The 27,887-nt window shown below is 42.7% G+C and overlaps 2 long non-coding RNA genes across 2 annotated transcripts in view; one reads left to right on the plus strand and one right to left on the minus strand.

Annotated features, from left to right (window-relative positions):
- Positions 1-2,503: 2,503 nt before the first annotated feature.
- The window catches only part of LOC142748785 (uncharacterized), a 353,773-nt gene continuing 328,389 nt past the window's right edge, over positions 2,504-27,887 (minus strand). Inside the window, exon 7 of the long non-coding RNA XR_012882309.1 lies at positions 2,504-2,800. This is a non-coding gene — a long non-coding RNA (uncharacterized LOC142748785). The remainder of the gene's footprint in view (positions 2,801-27,887) is intronic.
- On the plus strand, positions 5,233-14,226 carry LOC142750864 (uncharacterized). The gene is made up of 3 exons (XR_012882622.1): positions 5,233-5,307; positions 11,606-11,750; positions 14,158-14,226. It is a non-coding gene; the product is annotated as an uncharacterized LOC142750864 (long non-coding RNA).

A 27,887-nucleotide genomic window follows, 5' to 3' on the forward strand; every position in this document is an offset into this window, starting at 1 on the left:
GAACATCATACGAGGGGTTCCCTGCCTAGGACCCCTCTTAGACCTGGAAGAAAGCCGTTCTGTACGAACGGCTCCCGCTCTGGCGGATATTACAGCCATTCATTTGAATAGCCACCATGTAATACTACATTTCCCCTGCAGTGGCCGCTGTGGAGAAAATGCCTGGCTGCGGCTTCTCCCGGCTAAATCAGCATTTTGGAGCTGGTGGCCATTTACAGCAGCCTGTATCCTGTCTAAGGAGCAGTAGACTGTTGTCCGCCTCTTTTTTTTAAACAAATTCTCTATGTAATCTATGGATACAACCTACGAGTGCAAGGTCAGCCATAACCTACCTATAAACTAAGGTGTCCACAAGCCGATGTTTAGCAAAGAATCTATGGCATTTATACGCAAACAGCAGAACGTGCCGACAGAAGCAAAGCCAGCGATGGTTACTGAAGAAATTCCGTCAGGAAATTTTACTGTGGAGGCGTTTGCTTTGCGATGAAACAAACCTATTTTCATTACGAGGGCAAACGTAACTCTGCAGACAATAAAATGTGCACATATATTCGGTCTGACGGGTTCATATGATTTATGCCGCCGGCACATATGCACCTAATCACTCGAGATTTCATTCACCCTGGTAGACATTGGCGTATTGGGGGTCGGAGGGGGCGATTTTCTTTTCACACAAAGAAGCCATTATTAACAAAATTCATCAAACTTTTTGTTTTAAATTCAGCTGCAGACGTTTTATAACCTGACTGTTTAATGAGCCAAGTATAGGGGAAGCGCTCTGCATTCAAGGGCAGTTACCCCTCAAATCACCCATTTCGTAGTTATATATCCGTTTCTGGGAAAGCTGGGTGATAACCGATATGGTCACCATCACATCTCCCGTGACTCGGGTTCCTGAATGTTCAATCTGCCTATTTATACCTCCACTGATGCATAACTAGGCAAGTTGGCCGTTCAGGACTCTTGGAAAGCCGGGTGGAGGTAATGGCGGCTATATTGTGGTTTTTTTAAAATAGTTTTCCCAGAAAAAGTTATAACTGAGAAACTAATCTAAATACAATTTTTAACAACTTGATAAGAGTATGACTACGTTTTTGTTTGGGTGGGGGGAAACAATTTTTTTTTATATTACAAGGCAGCAGGATCTTATGGGTGTTATTATGGATAAGAACTCTATAAGAAATAGTGCAGACCAGTTGATGACAGCAACAAACTAGATCACTGCCAATTCATTGCACGGTTCGTGAATAGAATGAAAGAACTGTAGTGAAGACTGACACTGAGGCAGAGGATTAAGAGAGGTAGTAAGGAGGTAGAATAATCTTTATCTATATATCTCTCTTATCTATGTCTATTTATCACATATATTATCTATATTAATTATTATCTAACTATTATTCTATCTAATATATCTGTCTTACATAATGTTTATTAATTATTATTAATCTCCTTATTTTCTATCTAGTTATCTATCTCTGTCTTATATATTATCCATCTATTATCTGCCTTCTATCTATCTATCTATCTATCTATCTATCTATCTCATATCTATCTATCTATCTATCTATCTATCTATCTATCTCATATCTATCTATCTCTCATATCTATCTATCTATCTATCTATCTATCTATCTATCTATCTATCTATCTATCTATCTATCTATCTATCTATCTATCTATCTATCTATCTATCTATCTCATATCTATCTATCTATCTATCTCATATCTATCTATCTATCTATCTCATATCTCTCTATCTATCTATCTATCTATCTCATATCTATCTCATATCTATCTATCTATCTCATATCTATGTATCTCATATCTATCTATCTCATATCTATCTATCTCATATCTATCTATCTCATATCTATCTATCTATCTATCTATCTATCTATCTATCTATCTATCTATCTATCTATCTATCTATCTATCTATCTATCTATCTATCTATCTATCTATCTATCTATCTAATCATTATCTTACCATCCAAAAATAAAAATCAACCCCCAGCATCATTCTGACATGGAGAATAGCAGCTTTTTATTGTGCTACTATGGGAACAATATCCCTGTATTGGTTAAGGACTTCTGATTATCTATCCAGCCTGTCAGTTTTATAAATGTTTCCTCTTGTATTTGCAATATTAACCTTTTTGAAGAACTTTATGACATATTGTGAAATGAGATCCAGTTTAAAGGTCTGAACAGGTTAGAAATAAATGGATAAAAATACAGTGTAGGTGAGAGTGTCCCCTTTAATCACAAAGCCAGGAATTTACTTCACATAAGAGAACTTTGATTTTTACAAGGATGTGATCAGACCGCACATTTTGGACCAGAAGGTATCTAGATTAGGTGGCGCCTGCAGCTGACATTGACTGCGTGGGTGGTGGAGAGTTCACATTGCAAAAGAAAGGTAAGCAAAAAATGATGATGGTGATATTATTGTTCTTTCCCCTCTCTGATCTCCTATGATCTCCAAAGAAAAAAGCAAACAAGAATGATAGTACAATATTTATTTATTGGTCATAAAATGCCCTATTAGGGCATAGGGACGTCATCGAGGGGGTCCCGCCCTCGGGACCCCCTTCTATGAGACAGAGCGGAGAGCCGCTATCCAGTCATCCATATATTACATGAATGGCTGTTTATTTGATTGGCTGCATGTAATACTTAATTTCTCCTGTAGTGGCCACTGCAGGAAAAATGAGCAGTTGACTGTAACTTACCCCGGCAGAATTAGCTGATTGCCGGGATCTCCGGAGTCACGCCTGTGGCTCTCATATTCAAGGGGTTGTCTGTGGAGAGATATAAAATATATAACATAATAATTTTGTAAAACTCATGAGGAAAAAAAACAGTGTCCAACACATTTTTTTTTTTTAATCCAGGACCTAAAAGAGCCACACTGGTTTTTGTGCACCAGCATTTTTGTCTCATGCAAATTTTCATCAGTTTAAAGGGGTTTTCCACCACTCACGAATGAGTCAAAAGTCCTACAGCCATCTTTCCTTTTCAAATGCTACTTCTTGCTGTGATGTTCTTTAGTGTTCACCGGTCCCTGGTGGGTCCCATTCTGTTTTACTAACAGTACTGGTCTGTAGACGAGCGGTCAGCCTGCACCCGGGCGTCCACTGCAGTGAACATACGTGACGCCAGCTCCAATAGGATTAGACCAGCGCCGACCACTATTGTAAAATTATATTATTTTAGCGCTCTCTTTTACTCTATCAATTCATGCAAATTCAGGGAAGCAGCCATGATTTACCAGTACTGGCCTGTTCCCTGTAAGAGGGAGGTAAGTGTGATGTGTCCCCTATTGTGTCTCTTCCCTTCCCTGTACCTGTCCTGTGCGTTTTCCCTTCTTTGTCCGTCTATCCGCCTCCCTGTTTGTCACGTATTTCATCCTCCATGTTGGGACGCTATGGCTTTAGATGGTGGCAGTGGTGAGGAAGCGGAGAAGCACCACCAACATCGGGGCAAGGGCGTTCAGCGGCACCGTGCGTCGTGGGGAGAATGCGTTCCTTCACAGTAATTCGGAGGAAAGCCTCCACCATCTGTGGGAGGGAGAACAAGGGCCAGTATATATGTCAGTAGTGTGGGCCTAATGGAGCCCTGTCTTCTATTTCAAAAAGACTGGTTCACCCTACAGGGCAAGCAGTTAGGCGCACCCCGCCTTGGTGGGAGCTCCTGCAGAGTTGAGTTCCCCGACCCTGGTTTGAGGACCGCCAGTAAAGCGTGTATTACTGTTCAATAAAGGAAACGGTTGGTTGAACTGTGACTTTCGCGTCATCTTCTCGATTTACACGCCTGTTATTGGATCTAATTTGGAGAAATCAACACCGGCATGTCAAATGCAGACATAGACCCCATGCACACAACCGTAGATTTTGTCCGTCAGTTATGGAGCCATTCATTTCTATTGACCACGGCCACCTTTCCGTAGATTTGCGGGAAGGTGTCCATGCCGTAGAAATCCCCCGCAAAAGATAGTACATGTCCTATTTTTTGCTTTTTACAAACTGCGCTCCCATACTTCAAATGGGACCACGGGCCGAAAATGCGAGTGGCGGTCCACAGGCGCCAGCGGCCGGCCGTGCCCATAATCACGGACCACGATTAGAAGCACGGCCATGTGCATGAGGCCAAAGACATACAGACCTGTCTGAAATAGCCACTTATGGGGGCATTTGAAGCATTCACTTATGGAGGTATTGGGAACCGGACCCCTATTCTTTGGAATAATAGTAAACTCATTAAATGTTAAGAATCAAGGTACAATAAAGGACAGTCACGTGGATCGTGATAGTCAATCCTGCCACGTGCGGTGCAGGGGATAATATCGAGCAGAGGACTGTGTACTATAGATATTCATTCTAGTTTGTCATCCGGTCCCCAATGCTGTAGGATATGTACATAATCCCATATAGTCAGTATTGTGTCCTGTCTACCCACAGAAGTATGGAGGAAACTAAACCTGCACCCCCTGCTGTAGCAGTGTCTAACACCAGTATGCAGGGACTGAATCGCAACAGATCATATATAAGAAGTTTCTGCATTCTACATCCCTAGTTGTTTAACACAGTTTATGAAATCCTAAAGAACCTCTTTAAGACGGAGGGGCCCCTTCAACACGTCTGGTATCCTCTGGCCCCCGTGGCAGAAGTACAAGTTATATCAGTGAGGCCAATGGTAGTGTCCAAGTCCAGTTTTATCTCCTTACAAGAAGATAACCGCTCCATTGCTCAAACCTTATACGTATTTGGAATCTCCTATTCAGTTCCTCAGCGTCCCCTTAGCAGGGTTAATAAACCCAATTATTTCAGCCTTTCTTAATAGGTCATATGCTCCAGACTTCTAATCATTTCTCTGTCTGTCCTTTGGACACGCTCCAGATTATCCACGTGTTTCTGTAGCTGCGGTGCCCAGAACAAGGCAAACGTCCTAGCGAGGCCTCACCAATGCTGAGCGTAGTGGAAATGTTACTTCCCCATGTTCTCCGAACAATGCTGCATTTAATACATCCCTTTGTGTTCAGGCAACAGATGGGTGCTCATACAGATGTAGCAGAGCTTAGTTTTTGGGACTGCAGTTACGGTAATACAGTAGGTTTACCTGCAGTCCTATGTAAAAAAAAACAACTTATTGTATCAAGTGACAAACTCAGCTTTGCTACATCTATTTATACATTGTACATATAATCCAGCTCTTCAATCTTTATTTTACTTACAGACACCAGCATAAGATAATGTGTTCCGCTATGTAGCGTTGAACGCAAAGAGGAAGAGGAAAACATCCAGTGCTGGTAAGGGAACACATATGAATGTTTATATAGTCATTGATCGATATGAACCCTAGGTTGAAGCTACTGGGCCCTCAATGCACAAGATATAACTGGGCCCTCCACCATATCCGCTAGGAATTCTACTGCAAGAAGCAGGGGGCAGAGGAAGAGGAGTAACACATAACAGGATCAGACTACACAAGGTTTCTCTGTAGTCTGTAACCATGGAGACACATAAGTCTGCTTAAAAGTTTTATGAGCAACACGGTAGGATGTTCCTAGAAAAGACTATGTGTTAAGTTCCTATTTTATTTTTTAGCTTATTTTATATGTATTACAGCAGTAAACATTGGTGGACAAACCCGAATAGTGGCCACAACTCCATACCAGATGTAACACGTAGGGGTATTGTGGTTGATACATCTGGACTTTTCAATTTTTGAGTGGAGTCTTTTTAGTTTGCTTACCCCAGTCTCAAAGTCGGCCTTCGGGGTGTGCAATCTGTGCAGTCACACAGGGCTCATCATTTGTCACTACTGAAGGGGGCACCACTAGCGCTGATGGCTCGGTTAACCAGAGTTTGCACCCCTGATACCAATCTTGGTGCCCAAACCCATGGAAAGACACTGCACAGGAGGATATACATAGTAGGTACTCCACAAGGCACCAACCAATAGATATATTAATCAAGGGAGTACATAACATAGAGGCAGCACATTCGGTGTGGTGGTGTCAAGCAGAACCTAGAAAGGGCTTACATTTTATCATTGCTTTGGAGTTCCCTATTCTCTAAGTATGCCACTGAACCTGAGGGGAAAATGTCACCCATCATAGCGTGAGGGTTATCTAGGACAATTCGATATTTCCCACCTGCTGCTCCCTCTTCCCTCTCACAGCATGTAGTCTTACAGATACACTGATAATGATACTGCAGCTGCATCTCCCTCCTCCCGGTTTTCTATTTACTGTATTACTGTAGATGGATTTTTTTGGGACTGAGGAGGTTTATGAATATTTTTAGAGAGTCTACAGGCAGAGAAAGGGGACTACAGCCTGCTTTGGAAGGTAAGGAAGATGACACTATCCCCTCATAAGACATATTACAACGTTTCAGATATTTACATGCACAATAAATCACACAATTATGAGTAAGCAATGCTGCAACCATGACTTATCTATGGGCCTGCTGGAATAGATCTTCAATCGAGTTATTGAACGTGGAAGTGACATGGAAACCAAATATAAACACGAGCGTAAACAATCACTAACTTTTATAGCAGCCCAGGAATGATAGGGGCAACCACGACTCTAGTACGACAAACATTACATATTTTCACAGCAGCAATGTTTTACCATTTTTGAGCATCAACCACACGTCCATAATATCAATAGGAAACATGTCAAGCATTGGAAATATCTTGAAAATGCGGCTTCTTTCATATAAAAAAATCTATATAAAAGGAGCAGAACGTCGCTGGTGTTTTGCTTTCCACAAATAAAATTGTTTTCATAGATAAAATGTAAACTCACTTTCTTGTAACGTGTCTCACGTCTTTCTTACTTAAAAGGAAGAGAAATCTGTTTCAAAAACATATTGCTGTACAATTTATATCATCAGCCTTCAATAGCGGCAGATGTGAATTCAGTAGATATTATTAAGTGCTGATAACTTTCTTAATATATCTTCATAGTGATCGCAGCTTTGCATTTTGCATCGGAGCTACAATGAAAAAATTCTGTCTGCCTGCAGTCACCACTAGAGGGAGCTTAGGAGCTTACTGCATACTGTGTTATTATTGAGATCAATGTTTATACGGTAAGCTCCCCCTAGTGGTGGCTGCGGGTAGTCTGCATTTTACCATTTAATGCTATGTCTATGCTTGAGATTTGGAGCTCTGTATCAGAAAAACGGAGCTCCGACCACTATAAAGATATGTTAAGAAACTGATCAGCACAAATGACTGTGTTAAAAGGTGGAGGTTCACTTTAATTATTACATAAGGAAACATTATACAAATTTGTAATATATTTTCTGCATCAATCCTTTACCATTTTTATAATGAGCGGTTGTACAACTTTTTAATATGTGATATGCATCAATTCCTCAGATTTTTCAAGATCTCTGCTTGCAGTAAGAAAATAGAAACATTCATGTTTACATGCAAAGGCTGTCCAATTGACACGTGTAGGACATGTTACAAGAGGGAGCTGAAACACTGTAACCACCCGTTCACCTGTATCAGGTGGACGAGAACATGCGGCTCTACAGCTATTACAAAACTATAATTCCCAGCATGCCCTGACCGCTGCAGTCTCTTGAGGTACACTGGGAGTTGTAGTTTCACAACAATTGGGAAGCTGCATGTCAGAGACTACTGCTCTCGGTGTGTGCAAGAATGTTTCATTTCACTGAGAGCAAACAGTGATCTTAAAAATGACAAGGAATTGGAGTATAAAGTATATCATAAAAATGCAGAAGGTCTTATCATAATGTCAGAAAACGATTTCAACGTGTAGAGACTAGCAAAATGAGCAGGTTAGGAAGATGTTAAAGGGGAAGTCCAACCAAAATTCCATATTCTGACATGTTAAAGTGACATGAAGACGGTATGAAAATTGGGTTCTGTGAGTTTGACCCCCTAATGATTCTTAAACCAACGGGGACACAGCCCTCTATAGAAAAGTTTCCATTAACAGAAATTCCAGACCAGCTATGAAGGGGATCTGAACTTTCACAGTGGGAATCTGCAGTTTCTGAGGTTTGGGCACTTTCTAGAGGCTGCAGCCCTTTCTGTCCAATTTGCACAATCCCATTGTGTTTTGAAGGGTCCCAGATAATAAGCTGATCACATGGTGTCCCACTGCTGGGGTAGTCAGCGATCACCTGTAATCTGTGGGGGATTCTAGATGCAAGAGTTAAATTTCCCTGCAGTGCCACCACAGGAGAAATGAAGCATTACACATTTCTTTCTTATTCCAGTGGTGTTTGTCCTGTACTTGTGCGTCGTCGTCGTCCCCCCCCCCCCCCGTTGCTGAGCTATGGACCCCTCTTTAGCAACCAATATGGAAATGCCCCGCTGTCTAGCCAAATGGGTTTGGCCGCCAGCGATTCTTAATGGACGGAGCTACCACCGAGCCTTTGAAGCTGAACTATCAACGTGAGGCTGTTTCCTACAGCCTGAGGCAGTCTTCAGCCAGTGTCATCGCGTGAGTCAGTCTTCAGCCAGCGTGGTCTCACGCAATGACGCTAGCTGAAGACTGACTTTTAGGAGACAACCTCCCGCTGATAGGTCAGCGTCAGAGGCTCAGTGGTAGCTCCGCCCATTAAGAATCGCTGTCAGACAAACCCACTTGGCTAGCCAGCGGGTCTTTTCCATATTGATTGCTAAATAAAGTGGGGTTATAGCTCAGCAACGGGGGGACGCACAACTACAGGATAAACACCGCTAGACTCTTAGGCCCCATGCACACGACCGTAAAAATCATCCGTAATTTCAGGCCGTAATTACGGTCCCCAATTACGAACCCTTTCACTTCTATTGACCACGGACACCTTCCCGTTTATTTATGGGAAGGTGTCCGGGCCATAGAGAGGCGCTGCAAAAGAAAGAATATGTCCTATCTTTTGCTTTTCATGGACCGTGCTCTCATACTTTATATGGGAACATGACCCGCAAATGCGGGTGGTTGTCCATGGCCGTCGTTGTCCATGATTTCGGACACGGTAGTGTGCATGGGGCCATAGACACAGCGACTATTAGGTGAGACTGCTAACAAATTTTGTAGGACCCAGTGACGGGTCCTCTTTAAATCAATAAGAAATTGATGTAATGCACAGATGTGCTGGGTCCTCCAGAGCGAGAGGCGCTCTTTGGATCTCGTTTCTGCTTCGGCTGATAGATGAGGGTCCTGATCGGGAAACCCCCTCTATTAAGTCAAAATTCCCTAATAGGGTACTTGAAAATGGGTTTTCTAAACCTGGAAAAACCCCTTTAACATAATTTAAAGGGGAATTCCACCTTTAGTTATCTTCTGACTAGAGAGATGTTGAGTTATGACCATAACGTGTCTTTGGGATCTGAACAGATTTACAAGACAGGGACCATATTTCTTGGTAGCGTGGATCTAAATCTTCCATAACTCAGAATTTCCAATACACTGATTCTTCAGAAGCATCCAACAAATCAATGGCATCTCTCCGTCCTTATCCATATGTATTGGTTCTTCCAAACTCTAACCAGCACGGAAGGACTCCACCAATGTTATCTGTGGATATGCCCTGTGCCATGTCGGATATTTAGCTAAAGCTGCATTCAACCTGAGGGTATGTTCACACGAAGTGTTTTCAGCCGCTTTTCGGGCCGTAAACGCCCCGAAAAACATCGGAAAATACGGAAGCTGAACGCCTCCAAACATCTGCCCATTGATTTCAATGGGAGAAAAGGCGTTTCGTTTTTTAAATGTCACTTCTTGAGCCGTTTTTGGAGCAGTTTTTCATTGGGTCAAAAGAAAAACAGCTCCAAAAACGGGCGCAAAAAACGCCTCAAAAAACGATTGTGGCATAAAAAACGTCTGAAAATCAGAGGCTATGTTCCCTTGAGCTCTGTATTTTACAGCCTTTTTTTTCTTTAGCGTGTGAACATACCCTAAAAGCTGCGATTCATGCCCAACCCCAGCAAAATGTTTCTATAGAGAACATTTTCAATAGCGCTAAATATATTCCAAATGATCCATGATCTTCCAGGGATATATTTTTGTTGATACCTTATAAACCCTTTCAGGACAAAATACAATTTTTTTTTTTTTTTTAACTTGCCATTCCTGGAACTAATCATTTTTTTATTTTGGCTTCAACGTAGCATTACGGGGTCTTGTTCTTTGAGAGACAGGTTGTAGTTTCTACATATATGTTAGAATTATATTTTTATTCACTTCATTTTAGGAGAACAAGCAAAAGAAAAAACACCACTTCCGCCATGTTTTCCCCCCCCCTTTTTTTTTTGTGTGTTCTTTGTTGACCTACAGTACAGGGTATAGATTTCTAGTACATGTTGTGGGGATACCAAATATGTGGTGGTTATAGCATCACATTTTGTTTTAAAGACCATATATACATCTAATAAAAAAAAATATTTGTGTAATTTTTTTATTACATTTTTGATTAACAATACCTCATTTTATTTAATTTTTTTAACTTTTTTTTAATCCCATAAAGTGACTTTTTTATGTAACTTTTTTATTATTGCAATATATTGGCATACTTATATATGCCAGTTTATTGTGATTGTGCATAGAAATATGCACAGGAACCTGTTTGGGCATGTCACTGGTATGCCCTACCAGGCTTTTACAAAAGACAGCCCTGGGGACCATTATAGGATTCCAGGCTGTCTACATAGCGACCCCAGCCCTGGCGATCATATTGACAGGGATGGCGATCATGGCCACAAGTGGCCCCGCCCCCTTGTACAGTCATGTGATCAGGTGTGATCGCAGAACTAAGAGAGTTAGCTGCCACAGTCAAGGTTACCTCGATCTTGGCAGTTGTGACGGGAGTGCGACTGTGTATTACAGACACCCTTCTGCCAGTGTTTGCATGGGCACAGTCACAGTGCCCGCGCAAACACCTTGACGTAATAGGTACTCAAAGTGTACCATCTACCTAAGGCGCTTGATGGTGCAGAAAAGGGTTAAGCTGTTTGACCTGCCAGTCCTCTTAATCCTTGTAGTTACGCAAAAGGTAATATACATAGAGTAAGGCTATAATCAGACGAGCGTCAGCAACCTCGGACGTGAAAAACTGAAGAGTCTATGGAGCGATGTGTGACACGCAGTAAAATAGGCCATGTCCTATTTTTTCACAGACCCTTCACACGCTCCGTTGAAACCACGGTCGTGTGAACGGCCCCTTTGAAATACATGAGTCCGTGTGATGGCCGTTGTTTTAACGCCCATCACACGGACATGATACACGCTGGTCTGAATGTGCCCTAAGTGATGTAGGTAGCTGTAAGATAATATTTGAAAGGGGTTGTCTAACAGTAGAAAAAAGGGTTTGTTATTTTTTTTCCCAGAAACAGCGCCACTCTTATTCAGAGGCTGTGTCTGGTATTGCAGCTCTGCCCCATTTATTCTAATGAGTCTGAGATGAAATTCCAGATACAGCCCATGGACTAAAGTGATGTCGTTTTCGAAGAAAACAAAAAAAACAGATCTTTTTTTCTAATCTTATAAACTTTTTAAAAGAGCACTTCCCCTTTAATAAAAACATCAACAAAAAGTCATGAGTTAAGTTCTTATGATTTTTTATTTATTTTAGTCTTCATGTTTACTATCCGCAAAGAAATGACCTATCGGACCAAAGATTTGGTGGCCGCTCTCGATGGCTTGAAGTCAGATCTGGCATTTGTTGGACTAGATAACATCAGGATCGCAGAGCCAGAGGAAGACTCCAATTATAATCGGTAATAGTTTAGGGAGAATGGAATGAAGGGAAGAGGGTCGTGTTATCTACCTGCAGACAGCTCACAGGGAACATACTTGGGATTCCTGAGGATAGAGGATAAGAAAGAGCTGGAACCCATTGTCCATCTACCTCTGATCTGAGGTTTAATGGCTTAGTGACGGAAGTATTTAGAAGTTCTGGAAATATCTGTGTCAGGTTGTATCCTTTTGTCTGTGTTGAATCATTGCCTGGGAGGCCGCGCACCGCAGGAACCCAACTCACTGGCAGGGTCAATGGTTAGATGGGATGAAGACATCTGTGTGATCTTTCAAGAGGCTCAGAAGAAGGATTTGGTTGCGCGGTCACATTAAGATGTTGGGTCGGGTTCCCACGAAGCGTAAACGCTGCAGAATTTCCACAACGGAACTCTGTGCGGAAATTCCGCAGCATCTACAGTAGCAGCAAAGTGGATGAGATTTAGTAAATCTCATGCCCACGCTGCGGAAAATAAACGCAGCGTAAACGTTAATAAATTGACCTGCGGTGCAGAATTTAAATCCGCAGCAAGTCAATTTATGCTGCGTTTTAGTTAATTTTCCGTTGCGGGTTTTCCCTGTTGAATTCAAATGGGGCAGCAAAATCCGTAACAGAAAGCCAAGTATTGCGACTTTTGCAGCGTATTGGCCGCGAAAATCGCAACTACAGAAAAAGAAAAAAAAACATACCCAGAAGTCTGTGTTTCTTCGTCCAGTCCGGCCTCCTGGGATGAGGTTATATCCCATGTGACCGAAGCGGTCACATGGGCTGCGGCGTCATCCAGGGAGGCAGAACCGGACTGCACAGGAGAGACGCGTCGCCATAACAACGGCCTAGGTAACAATGGAGCGTTTACCACGGCTTTCTGCAGCGTAGAATCTTTCCGAAAAAACGCACCACGACGGTGCGTTGTTTTTTTTTAACTGAATGTACTACGGGATCCAGGTCGGACACGCTACGTGATTTTTACGCAGCGTATCCGACCAGTTGGAACCCGGCCTTAAAGGGTAATTAAAATGTCAACAAACTTCTGATATGTCAGAATTCTTGATCGGTGGGGGTCCGAGCACTGAGACCCCCACCGATCGCTAAAATGAAGCGGCAGAAGCGCTCGTGTGAGTGCTGAGCCGCTTTATTTCTGATCGGCTTTTCTCGGAAAAGCCGATGTAACGGTGTACGGGCCCGTAGGCTTTCTATTGAGCCCGTACACCACTCTGAGAAAAGCCGATTAGAAACCAAGCGGCTCAGCGCTCTCCCGAGCGCTTCTGCAGCTTCGTTTTAGCGATCGGTGGGAGTCTCAGTGCTCTGATCCCCACCGATCAAAACTTCTGACATGTCAGAAATTTGTTGAATGTTTAGTTAAACTTTAAAGAAATGTTAAACTGTTAAAGGGATATTCCCATCCTATAAAGCGATGGCATATCACTAGGATATGCCATCACCTTATTATTGGTGCCCACCGATCCTGAGAATTAGGGTATGTTCACATGCACTAATTACGGACGTAATTCGGGCGTTTTTGCCCCGAATTACGTCCGAAAATAGCGCCTCAATAGCGCTGACAAACATCTGCCCATTGAAAGCAATGGGCAGACGTTTGTCTGTTCACACGAGGCGTAATTTACGCGCCGCTGTCAAAAGACGGCGCGTAAATAGACGCCCGCGTCAAAGAAGTGACCTGTCACTTCTTTGGCTGTATTTGGAGCCGTTATTCATTGACTCCAATGAATAGCAGCGCCAATTACGTCCGTAATGGACGCGGCGTTCAAGCGCCTGCACATGCCGTTACGGGGTATGTTCACACGAGGGCGTCCGTAACGGCTGAAATTACGGGGATGTTTCAGCCTGAAAACATCCCCGTAATTTCAGCCGTAACGGCATGTGCAGGCGCTTGAACGCCGCGTCCATTACGGACGTAATTGGCGCTGCTATTCATTGGAGTCAATGAATAACGGCTCCAAATACAGCCAAAGAAGTGACAGGTCACTTCTTTGACGCGGGCATCTATTTACGCGCCGTCTTTTGACAGCGGCGCGTAAATTACGCCTCGTGTGAACAGACAAACGTCTGCCCATTGCTTTCAATGGGCAGATGTTTGTCAGCGCTATTGAGGCGCTATTTTCGGATGTAATTCGGGGCAAAAACGCCCGAATTACGTCCGTAATTAGTGCGTGTGAACATACCCTAAAGGGGTCACAGCGCTGCATTTTTAAAGCAGCAGCAGCAGCAACTAATTGCACTGTCCGAGCTAGTTCTGCCCATAGCGAGATGCTCAGCAATGTAAACAATGGGGGCAAAACTGTAGGAACCAATACATAATAAATATTATTTTGTAGCTGTATGTATAGGTGGATGTAGGTCTAAATAATAGCTGCTTATATACTACTCAGGTAATGGTGGAGAACAGAAATGATGAAAACAAATTCCCCAAGTCGCATGAAGAAACCTTAAAATCTTCCGAAGAACATCTGCCCGCTTCCGCTCTAATAGTAAATAATCTGCAATCATTCTATTCTGGCGCTGTCATATTCTTGGACCCGGACAGACGGTTTTTTACACTGCCGTCCAGTCTACCCCACCCATCTTTTGCCCTTTCGGTTTCCTGGGCTGATTGCATGCTGACCGATTTCTAACAATTCATGGACTATGTTGAAATAGTCTCCTTTGGAGAAGAGGTTAAAATCGTGTAATGTAACAGAGCTCTTCTGCATTTGTGTATGCTCCAATTATTATTTAACGTTGTCTGATTTCCTTGCCACTTACTAGTCCTCAATGAATTAGAATATCAGCAAAAAGTTAATTTATTTCAGTAATTCAGTTCAAAAAGTGAAACTCATATTCTATAGATTCATCACACACAAAGTGATCTATTTCCAGCATTTATTTTCTTTTAATGTTGATGATTATGGGAACAGTTAATGAAAACCCAAAATTTAGTGTCTCAGAAAATTTAAATATTGGGTAAAAGTTGAAGATTGTCGCCTCTAATCAGCGAATCAACACAAAACACCTGCAAAGGTTTGCGAAGGCCTCATGCACGTGGCGTTGGTCAGCAAACTCGCCCGACCTAAACCCTATAGAGAATCTATGGGGCCTTGTCAAGAAGAAGATGAGGGACCCCAGACCCAACAATGCAGACGAGCTGAAGGCCGCTATCAAAGCAACCTGGGCTTCCATAACACCTCAGAATTGCCACAGGCTGATCGCCTCCATGCCACGCCGCATTGATAACACCTCAGCAGTGCCACAGGCTGATCGCCTCCATGCCACGCCGCATTGATAACACCTCAGCAGTGCCACAGGCTGATCGCCTCCATGCCACGCCACGCCGCATTGATAACACCTCAGCAGTGCCACAGGCTGATCACCTCCATGCTACGCCGCATTGATAACACCTCAGCAGTGCCACAGGCTGATCGCCTCCATGCCACGCCGCATTGATAACACCTCAGCAGTGCCACAGGCTGATCGCCTCCATGCCACGCCGCATTGATAACACCTCAGCAGTGCCACAGGCTGATCGCCTCCATGCCATGCCACGCCGCATTGATAACACCTCAGCAGTGCCACAGGCTGATCACCCCCATGCCACGCCGCATTGATAACATCTCAGCAGTGCCACAGGCTGATAACCTCCATGCCACGCCGCATTGCTGCAGTAATTCATGCCGAGTCGGAGCCCCGACCAAGTATTGAGGGCAGATACTGTACAGACTTTTCAGGAGGACAACATTTCGGTATTAAAAATAATTTTTGGAATTGGGCATATATAATATTAAAATTTTCTGAGACACTAAATTTTGGGTTTTCAGTAACTGTTCCCATAATCATCAACATCAAAAGAAAGAAATGCTGGAAATAGACCCCTCTGTGTGTAATGAATCTATAGAATATGTGAGAGACACTTTTTGAATTGAATTACTGAAATAATTGAACTTTTTGATGATATTCTAATTCATTGAGAAGGACTAGTGTGTGCGTATTGCAGCTTATAGCAAAACAATTATGTCTCATGCACATGACCGTTGTGCCACTTCGGCCGTTTTTGACGGCATCGGAGTGGCACCCGATAGTCTTCACGGACCTGTTCACTTTAGCGGGTGAATCGGGTCCGTGAAAAATGATCCAAGTCTCCGATCCGAGGAAAGATAGAACATGTTCTATCTTTCCTCGGATCACTGACAGGACTCGGACTGCGCACACGGTCGTGTGCATGAGGCGTTACAGTATCTTCCACATCAGCCTCCGTAAGAGTTAAAAAACACAATCAGTATATTAGTCTATGTTCACACCTTTACCTATAGAAGTAAAATACCTAGAAAATTGAGTAACTTTGTAAATACATAACATTACTTATCTTCTACTGATCCTGAGTTACATCCTGTATTATAATCCAGAGCTGTATTCACAATTCTACATGCTTCAGAGCTGAAATCTCCCAGCATTCCTTGCTGGCTCAATGTCTTCTGGGGAGTGTTTGACTTTACACCAGGCACTGTATAGTAGTTAGATATAGTAAAAGCAAAGTTTCTCACTGCATCTTAGACGCTTAGCTGTTAGGGGGCGTGTCTGACAACAAGCTTATTGTCAGTTTCCAATGACAACAAGCTGAATTGCAAATGCATCTCTGGACTATAATACAGGCGTGGAATCAGTACTAGATAAGTGATTCAATGTATTTGTGTGTTCAAAGATGGACATAGCCTTTAAACAACCATAAGGAACAATTATGTCCTCCAAATAAATGAGAAAATTACAGGAATGGTAGGTAGCACCAGTTTAATAAGTCATTTAAAATTCTGATATTTTTGGGGTGTAGGGTACCCAGAGTAATACAACACAAACATAGGAATGACATGAACCCGGGACCTCATTGTTGCTATGCCATGATGCCCATATCACAAAGTCATAATCCAGAATCCCAACATTCTGCTTTACTATTAAAATAATTGTTAAAATAAGTTTTTATCAGATTTTTTTCCAAAAACAAAGTAAGGGCCTGTTCACATCACCGTTCATTTCCGTTCCGGGGATCCGTCGGAGGGTTCCGTCGGGTGAACCTCGCAACGGAAAGTGAAACTGACAGCACAGCTTCCGTTTCAGTCACCATTGATCTCAATGGTGACGGAAACATCGCTAATGCTTTCCGTTCGTCACCATTCCGACTGGTTTCCGGTTTTCCGACGGAATCAATAACGCAGTCGACTACGCTATTGATTCCGTTGGAAAACCGGAAACCAGGCGGAATGGTGACGAACGGAAGACTTTATATGGGATGTAATTTTTTTTATTTTTATTAAGGGCAATGAAATAAATAAACAAAAAAAGAAATACTTACCTATCCTTGCAACAGGCGGCACTCCTGGTGGTTGTTTACATGCACATAGCATGTAACCGCTACAGCCAATCAGAGGGATCAGCAGGGCTCACTGGTAACGAATAACGCATAATGCCAGAAATACAACGTGTGACCGCTGAGCACTCTGATTGGCTGAGGGGTCACATGCTATGTGCATGTAAACAACCAGCGGGAGTGCCGCCGGAGTGTCTGTGCTGGATCACCGGGGCAAAGATAGGCAAGTATTGATTATTTAGTTTATTTAATTTTCAGCCCCTAAGAAAACATTTTCACATCCCGAATAAAATAGGAGTAAATAATAGAGCAGGAGCAGGAATCGGTTGGGTCGGGGAAGGGGGCATTTAAGGCCAGTTGGGTACTTGTTTGCGGGCTATGGTTGGTGCAGGGTCTGAACACGAAGGCTTATTTTTCCAGTGCAGCGTAAAGTTGTAGAAGTCTTGAAACATGGGTCAGCTGCCCCTCAGTGCCTGGGATAGTTGGCATTTTAGGACTGTCTGTTAGGAGAGAGGGCAGTTGTAAAAGCAATCAGCTGCCATATGGCATAGGACGTGTGTACTGGCAACAATCAGACGACATTGGACATTGCCGATTCCCAGCAAGAAAATGGGGTGTGTAGCTGTATCAAATGTAGTGGCCATAATCTATCTATCTATCTATCTATCTATCTATCTATCTATCTATCTATCTATCTATCTATCTATCTTGTTATTCAATTATTTATCGTATGGATTCGTTTGAGAATCTCTTTTCCGGAATACTCGGCGCTATAAGCTTTATTCTATATTTTTAAATGACTGCCAGATGGAAGCTCTTGGTGTACAACCTTGAACTTACTTCGCTCTGTGTAACTATATGTTTAGCCAAGATTATTATACCTTGTATCAAACCTAAAAAATAGACTGTGATCTTGCTTAGGTCGCCTCTTGTTCAGTATTCATGATGAAAAAGTGTTGGAAGCCGCGTAGGGGACTTGTGTTTTTGAGAAAGCAGATGAAAGAAATCAACACGTAATCCCAAGATTCCCAGTTCACAACAGTTGCAGAAAACGTAATCAGAATTTGTTTTTTATGGTAACAACCACCTATCTTTTTCCTAAAACTGAATGAGAGGTTGTCACAGCCCCGCCCCCATCAATAATGAACCTAAGGTTAGTCCATGAATGGAGGGGGTTATATGCTTTCACATTTAGGCTTGCAAGAATTGAGTCTCCCAGGGTTATGTCCTGGTAATAGGAACCTTATGTGGAAATGACTCCATATACCTATGCAGGTATTAATGTTCTCACATAGGATGTGGCTCTGGGTGACCATGTTTATTGCGAGCACACGTCACGAGGTCGGTTAAATGGAGGAACCGATTAATTGTTTCCATTGTCCTTCAGTTTTCAAGCTCCTAGAGGGAACAACATTTTCTCTATACTCTTGTCCGGTCTCAAAATCACTACAAGACTTCTCTTGCGCTGCACCTATCCTCTGTAGCTCTCCTCCTCTACTTTACTGGACTCACCTTCATCTTAAACGATCGCCTATGCAGCTTCATCCCCTTTCCCAATGGCATTACAGGTAATCAACCCAAAGAACAAACTAGAATTGGGCCCCACTAAGTTAAGCCCCTCCATAGTTTCTATGGTTTTAGCATTTCTTCCACCATCTCTGTTACTTTTATCTTTTTCTACTTATCTTATCTTCTCTCTGACACTTTTTTTCTGTATTCTCAAACTCTGACATTTCCTCTCTTTCCTCCAAGTATCTGACATCTTACCCCAAAAGTTTCCTGCCCTTCATCTGAGGCTCCTTTAAGAGTGGTCTCCCCCAGCTACGAAGTCCCATAGTGGCTGCTATGCCGGTTATCCTGGTAGTTATATTCTAGTTCCCCCATTACATCTAAAAGTTTGAAGGGGGTGTTGTTTGGCTTAGAATTTTTTTTTAAATACCCTATTAGGGAATAAAGGTACCCATATTTATTAAGGTGGCCATACACATTACATAAGTGTTAGCCGTGCCGCTAATTGTGGCAGGATCGGCTGATTTCTAAAGTGTATGAGAGTCTTCCCCGACATCGGAAAAGATGGATCATGAATTTTGGATTTCAACATGCCAAATCCTTGGTTCCCGCAAGGGATAAGCCGGTGCCAGAGAGGTCTGGCAGAAGATTATTTCCCTTTCCCCATAGAAATAAACAAGGAAGTTTGGCCAAGCTGAGTAAGCAGGTTTATGGTGAAGTTGGGAGGAACAGCTGTCAACTGAATAAGCTCATTTGACTGACAGCCATATTAAATATATGGCCAGCTTTAGTCAGATTGGAGAGCAGCTACAATGAGCGTCTCATGCCCTGGAGGACCGGGCATGTTCCTGCAACACACAGACAGCTCATGGATTCCAATGGGAACTGTGTAATGCTTAATTTGTCCTCTGGTGGCACTGCAGAGAAATTGAACACTTGCTTCTGGGTTTCCCCACAGATTACAGCTGATCTCTGGAAGACTCGGCAGCTGAGCACCTTGTAATCAGCGGACAGAAAAAGATTGTCCAAAGAGGAAAGTCCCTTTAAATTTTATATTTTGGTTGAATAGGGCAAATTATGGACAACAGATACATTGCGTCAATTATAACCAATTCCAATGAACGTGTAAAAAATGGATGCAAAGATATATACGGACTATATACAACGACCCTTTATATGGAAATCTGTATTACTTCGTTTCTTTGCTGCATTGCATTATGGGAAAAGTAGTGTTTACACTAGGTATCCCACAGTGCAGTGTATTGTAAATTCTCAGCTAAACTATTATGGATGTGTGATAAGTTCCAAGAATTTTGAGGGCTGCTCTGGTTGTGATTGGAGTAACTACACAATATAACATAAAATCATTAACGGATAAGTAAAGCAACGTTTTTGCAAATGACTCCATATTATATGTGGATCTAATCTGTAAAATGATGTTAAGAACAGTTTATACTTATACATAAAACTTCTGATTATTCCAACGAAATATTTATTGAAGTGGGGGATACATTTCCATCAATGTTTCTGATATGAAACATTCTGAATGTGCAAATTATCTTTATTTCCTCCATATTTCATGGAACAATGAAATGGTGAATGTGTTTGAAGTGAAGGGGCAGAGGATTGGCCAGGAATTTATGAGTAATTATGTTATCTCAGTTCATAGCTATAACCTTCATAGCTTCATATCACGGCCAGTAACCACCCTCGTACATCACTCTTCCCCTAAACCTGGGGTAGACAATCTATTCAAGTCCCAGCATGCAATGCAAAACACTGCTCTGGCATCAAGGGACATTGATGTAAATGATACATTTACTAGAAATCTTGTTTAATCAGTTCTAGCTGGTGGTCTTCTCCATACACATCCAGAGCTGCATTAAAAAATCTGTTCGTTCTTAGTCTACATAACCTGACATCTCACTGGTGCACCCTGTTGAATTAATGGGGTTTTCCCATGAAGACAACCCCTGTTTATATGCCATATTAGGGCATATAGACATCATAGAGGGGGGTCCCCAACTTGGCACCCTTCCTCTATGATCCAGAACAGAGAGACGCTCTAAACTAGTGGCTCCCGTTCTGGCGGACTTGAGCCGTCCTTGTATTACAAGGACGGACATTCATTTGAATGACTGCCATTAAATACATTTCTGGCTGGCCACAACTTACCCTGGCAAAATCAGTGATCTGATCCACTGGCAGCTCAGGATGAAGTTGTCCTCTGCGGAACCTCGTGGGCCTTTTTGGGCTCTGTTATTTATGTCCTAACCTGTGCACCCAGGAGGAACCTCGCGTGGGCCAGTCGACTTTTCGGCCCTCCTTTTTAGGCCTTATATATTGGGTAGAAGCTGAGGGGTTGTCCCCTTTTAACAATCTCTTTTTGTTAGACCTCCGACGACAAGCTGATTACAGGTTTTTGTGCTCCAAGCGATCAGATGTAATATATGATGGCATCGGTCTACAAGTGTTTAATTTCCCTGCAGCACCACCACAGGAGAAATGAAGTATTACACAGTTTTTATTGAAGCCAATGGACTTGCCGGGTCCTCCAGAGTGAAAGGCACTTTCTGCAGTCACTCTCCATTCTGGTTCATATATGAGGATCCTGAACGGGGTTCTCTCCTTGATTACCTAAGAAATCCTTGATAGTGTTATGAAATGAATGGGCTGAGCTGCAATACCATGCACAACCCGAGGTCAGGTGTGGCAATGTTTCTGGAAAAAAGCAGCCATGTATTTCTAAACCTGTACAACCCCATTAAAGGGAATCGATCATGAGAAAATAGTTTTTGCGTGAACTCAGGCCACTGAGCTCTAGCAATAGGATAACTCTTCCTGTTTAGTAGAAATCACTTTTCAGCTGGTGCTGTGTACACTGGGGGGGGGGGGCAGGGTCAGCAGTCGTCTCATTATCATCAGAGGGCAGGGTTACGATGAAAGGTAGAAAATACAGGATCATACCATTGACAATGGGTGATCAGGAATGCTTAGCTCCACCCCCTTCCGGCACGTCACAGAGCATGCTCACAACAATCTCCCAAAGAAGTCAATGAATTATTTTCTTGACTTCAAAGTCAAACCTGAGACCCTATAGTGCAGTGGACTTCGACCAGTGGCTTTCCAGCTTTTGCAAAACTACAACTCCCAGCCTACCCTGACAGTTTATGACTTGGAGTTGTAGTTTCACGACAGCTGGAGAGACACAGTTTAGAGAACCTAGAAGCATAGAAATTATGAACCTTAGGCATTATAAACACCAGCGCCTTCCTTTCATGTCTGTAATTCTCCACTTGTTAAACATTTTAACACGTTCACTGCCAGTAAGGAGGAATGCGGCGCGTAGCTGGAGCATCGGGGCAGAATGGGTTAATCATTGAACAGCTCGGCCGCAGTCTCTTTGAAGTGGAATTTAGTTGTGTAAAGTTCAGGGCTACTGCGGAGATTAAAGATACGAGCGGCAGACATATCTTCGAATTGAAATGCACAAAAGGTGCATAAAACAAAAACTCCTGGGAATCGGTCAAAACTGTGAAATTACCTTGATCCAAGAATTATTACAATATTACGAGCGCTGGAAATCTATCTGGGACGTGATAAGCCGCTCACAGCTGAATATTCACGCTACAAAACAAAGTATCAACTTATTTTTACAAGCGCGGCTGAATTTTATTTTAGGTTTGTTTTTTTACATTTTGATAGAAGTTCCTCTCGTCTTACAGGTTTATGTTCATTTTTGTTCGTATCCTTCAGAATAAATTCTTGAGTAAGTAAAGGGTCCCACGGCGTAACTTTATCACCTACGAGTGGGGGTAAATTTAGTCATTCCCACGACTCGTTCCAGGACTTCTACGATTCCCTAAGGCCCCATGTACACGACCGTAGAATTCATCCGTAATTACGGACCCATTCATTTCTATTGCCCACAGACACCTCCAGGCATATTTACGGGAAGGTGTCCGTGCCGTAGAAATTCTCCGCAAAAGATAGGACATATCCTATTTTTTGTTTTTTTACGAACCGTGCTTTATATGGGAGGACAGCCCACAAATGCGGGTGGCTGTCAGCGGCTGGCGGTGCCCGTAATCACTGACCATGGTCGTGTGCATGGGGCCTAAGGGAAATAGAAGTTGCAAAACAATGCTAAACTTTTTAGGACGCTCAATAGCAACTTTTTTTTCCCATAGAGAAACATTGAAGCCACAAAGCAAGTCGCGGTAGTGCTGCAATTTTACCACAGCTCGTAGGCAGCGCCTTGTTGGACTAGTCTAAAGAAGCATTGGAATTTGGAGATAATTTTTTAATAGTCGAATTTTGCCCTTTTTGTTTTTGTAATTTGTTTAATGTGCTTTCAGATTGTGCTATGCTATTACTACAATATACGGTATGTAAGGCTGACATTTTATCAAACAGCGCCACTTATGCCCGTGGGCCATGTTTGGTACTGCAACTCAGACCCAATTACATGAATGGGTAAATGGGGCTTAGCTGCAATACCAGACATGACCTATGGACAAGATTAGTGCTGTTTCAGCAAATAAACGCCTGAATTACGTCCGTAAATAGGGCGTGTGAACATACCCTCAGGTTTATTTTTCCTTCCCCTTTTTAGAAATGTAAATTTTCTTTTCCCGTACTTGGTCTCTTCCTGGTGTGATGTCAGAGATGTGTTTTGTACTCTGAGCCAATTAGATATCCCCCTTTTGCTCCCCTCTCACAGCATGCAGTCTCAGGCCTTGTTCACACGGCGTGTATTTGATGCAGTTTTTGCCGTGTTTTACGCACCGAAAAACATGTACAAAAAAGTATGCTTTAAGCTTCTCATTGACATCAATGGTAAAACGCATTGTAGTGCATACGACGCGGGTTTTTTACTCTCGCGTGTTTAAAAAACGCGTTGTGTAAAAAAAGAAGCATCAGGTCAATTCTTGGCACCCAAAAAATGTGCCGAAGACGTGTCCTGTACTTTAAGGGCCCTGTTCACACAGTTTTTTGCAGGAGGAAAAATCGCGCTCAAAATTCCATCTGGAATTTTGAGGAAGATTTTAACCTGCCTGCACACTGTGTATCGCCATTGAGCGCCGTGGGCAAACAAACGGCGCGAAAAATGCTTTCTCTGCCTCCAATTGATGTCAATGGGATGTCAGAAACGTAAACGCCCGAAGATAGGGCATGTTGCTTCTTTTTCACGCGAGCCGTTTTTTCCGCTCGCGGGAAAAAAACGCCTCTGACCTCCCATTGAAATCAATGGGAGGCATTTTCGGATGTTTTTTGGTGCGTTTTCCGACGTGGTTTCGACATAAAAAAACTTGTCAAAAAACTCTGTGTGAACTGACCCTTAAGGTGAAGAAGATGCCACTTTCTCCTTATTATATACATTACAAAGTTTCATATATTCACATTTACTACTGATTTCTGAAAAAAACAAAACCTTACGATAAGAATATTTTAATGAATAGGGGCTGATGACATCACGGAGGCGCCATCTTCACAGTTCATGGGTTTGTGCCCAATGCAGGTTAAACATTGGTTCATCCCATAACATGGCTGTCTACGATATTTTCAAGTGAACGATACAAATGAATTTAATAGGAAAAAAAAAATGTTTCATTTTTTTCATTTCTAGCCACATTTTCACATATCTTTAGTTAAAGCGAAGGGTTGATGATTGAACAAACTGATAATGAAATCCGGAAGAGTTATCAATATTCTGGTGAAAGTCATTTATGCTTTGATGCCCTTTGACTTGGAGCAGTTTTACCCGCTTTATTGATGCCATAAATCACTTTATAGGATTTATTTTTTATTTTTTTAGTATCTATATATCAAATAGAACTTTTGGGTCGCTATGTAGTGTTATGATGCCCAACATAAGTACCGTGAATGACTGTCCCTACAGCGATTGATTCTGACCAATGGAAATTGGTGTAGGTGTCCCTTTAATAGGAAGGGAGGATCATCACACATGTATGGCCAAATCTAAGGCTATGTTCACACTGAGTTTGTACGCCGTGAATTTTGTAGATAATAAAGCTAAAAGGGGTTGTCCCCTTTTAGCAATCTCTTTTTGTTAGACCTCCGACGACAAGTTGATTACAGGTTTTTGTGCTCCAAGCGATCAGATGTAATATGTGATGACACCTGTCTACAAGTGTTTAATTTCCCTGCAGCACCACCACAGGAGAAATTAAGTATTACACAGTTTTTATTGAAGCCAATGGACTTGCCGGGTCCTCCAGAGTGAAAGGCATTTTCTGCAGTCACTCTCCATTCTGGTTCACATATGAGGATCCTGAACGGGCTTCCCTCCTCGATTACCTAAGAAATCCTTGATAGGGAATTTGAAAATGTTTTTCTTTTTAGACCAACAATCCCTTTAATTACTGTTCAGTAACTTTCTAATACACTTTGTGTTTCAGTTTTATTCTCAAGATCTCCATTTGCTGTCAGTGAATAAAAAATTAAAATGTTAAAAAAAAAAATAATCGTACAGACCTTGTGCTGCTTGCAAGACTGTCGGTACAATAAATCCACGTAGGCACTCCTGTCAGCTAAACACAACATCAGCAAAAATCTCTCCAGGCTGATACATTTTGACAAACTGCTACTTTGAAAGCAGAAATAGGTTGATTGGTCTAAACAGGGGAACGATCAGCAAGTGAACGAGCAAACTCGGTCATCTACTGAGCGTATCGCTTTAAAAAAGTAAAATATATTATGGTTGTCGGCAGCAAATCTCCCTGTGTAAACAGAGAGACGCGCTACCGACATGACAATAATGTATGGGGACGATGTATCGGAGTAACGAGCGCTCGTCCCCATCCATAGCTCCGTGTGACAGGAGCAAACGAGCGCCGATCAACGATGTCTCGTTGATCGGCACTCGCTGCACCAGCCAAAATCGGCCCATGTAATAGGGCCTTAAGATGCACCCAATTTAATAAGAGGCGCACGCTGACTGTCCTGAAAGAAAAATCTATGCCTGCTACGAGCTGGTGTAGATTTATATTATAATTTACGCCATGGGAGACGTAAATGCATCAAGGTCATAATTTTTTGTGCAAATTACAATTTTTAATGCATTTGCCAATTTTTTATGCGAGAAAACTGACGTAGAAAAGTTAACAAATTGCCCCTAAAGTTTCAGAAGTTTTTTTTATATAGCGATTCCACATCTACATTTAATTCACCGTTTGAGTTTGATTTTATAGGTTGACTTTGCAAGCATCGCAGGTTCTTTGAAGAAAGCGTTTCCTCAATAAAAATTTGATGGAGCGGAATAACATAAGGGCAGAAGTGAAGGCTAATAAGGTTTATATAGGGGTAGGCACGGTCCTTACTGTATGTAACTTATGTTAACAGAGTACAATAGCCACATTCCTAAGATATCATAAACTGTGATCACATTCCTATACAATCTATACATTATGTGTCTTCAATTTATTTTACTTGAAATAGACACTCCAGTCATAATCAATGTTAACATTAAAAATGAAGTAAAAAGCAAAGTAATTTCCAATATCAGGATACAATGAACTGCAGTCCACCAAGAGGAAAGAATGATATTCTGTGCTATATAAAAGAGGGACCGGACGGCTTTCCTGACATGTCTCGTTAATAAATACTTGTATTCCTTATAAAAATAATAATTCTAGAGAATTTTTTTGTAAAATTCTTCATTGTACTGTTCTTCAGTTATTCCTCCTGGAAATGAATTAATAAATTGACAACTGGGCGTTACCATTCCACTTGTAAATAGGGTGTATCCCTACACAGTCTGACACTGTCAGCACTGACTATCATTAGAATGTGTAGGGACATGCCCCATTGACAAGGGGAATGGCAACACCCAGTTGTCATATTATTCACTTATTTCCAGGAGGAATAACAAAGGAAAGTCGCAGAGTTCTAAGACAAGATGCCTCAGATTTGTTATTTTATGGAAAAAAGACGTATTTACTAAAACAGACATGTCAGGAGAGGTGAAGAAGATTTGAAGATCCATCCTTGTCAATCAAAACCACAACTACCATCTGATCCCAGGACTGTTTCGAGCAGCCACATACTATTATCAATGCTTGATCAGTGCAGGAGTAGTAGAATTTGTCTGATGGAGCTTCCTCAGCTCCAGGTACATTGAGAGTAAAGACTTTTGACTGACTTTCCGTTTTTCCACTGGTGATTGCTGCTTCAGACTACGCTGTGACTTCCTGCTTGGAGAGAGGGAGACAAACTGCCTTAATCAGTGTCTGGAGGGAGAACTGTTGCCATAGTTGATGCAGAGAATTCTAAATCTGGTCAATTAAAAAATAAAACATTATTTTTATGGTTTTCATGAAATCCCCATACACATTAAATGTCGTCCATTTGAGTTCCGCAGGGGTTCTGCTATTTTTTATGGCAAGAATAGCAGGCCATAAAACGGAGCCGACGGCACGAGCGCCCACGTGCCCCCACTACCAGCCACTATGGCTGCTACAGCGGTAGCGACGCCACATTCAATAGTATCTGCGTCCTCAGATACTATTGATACTACAGATACTATTGAACACTATGGCAGAGCGGGGAGGTAGCTCCCTGCTCTGCCATAGGTTACAGGTCACGTTCAGCCTGCAGCTAATCAGGCGCAGGGATACCTGCGCAGGCAGGCGTGAGGACGTCACTGGATCACGCCGGCTTACACAAGGATCCCGTTGGGGTTGTGGAGCAGCTCCGCTCGTCGCGAGAACGGGGCCTAGGTAAGTAAAACGTTTTTTTGTTTTAATTTGTTTGGGGTGCACGATCTACAAGGGGGGCTGTAAAGCACGGTCTACAGGGGGGGGCTGCATAGCACTGTCTACGGGGGGCTGTATAGCACTGTCTACAAGGGGGGCTGTTTGGCACAGTCTACATGGGGGGCTGTATGGCACCGTCTACAGGGGGGGCTGAATGGCACCGCCTACAGGGGGGCTGTATGGCACAGTCTAGGGGGGGGATGTGTGGGACAGTCTACAGGGGTGGCTGTGTGGCACCATCTACGGGGGGGCTGTATGGCACAGTCTACTGGGGGGGTTGTATGGCACAGTCTACTGGGGGGGCTGTATGGCACAGTCTACAGGGGGGGCTGTATGGCACAGTCTACAGGGGGGGCTGTATGGCACAGTCTACGGGGGGGCTGTGTGGCACAGTCTACGGGAGGGGGGCTGTGTGTGGCACAGTCTACAGGGGGGGCTGTATGGCCCAGTCTACAGGGGGGGTTGTATGGCACAATCTACA

The sequence above is a fragment of the Rhinoderma darwinii genome, chromosome 3, assembly GCF_050947455.1.
Source record: "Rhinoderma darwinii isolate aRhiDar2 chromosome 3, aRhiDar2.hap1, whole genome shotgun sequence".
Lineage (NCBI taxonomy): Eukaryota > Metazoa > Chordata > Amphibia > Anura > Rhinodermatidae > Rhinoderma > Rhinoderma darwinii.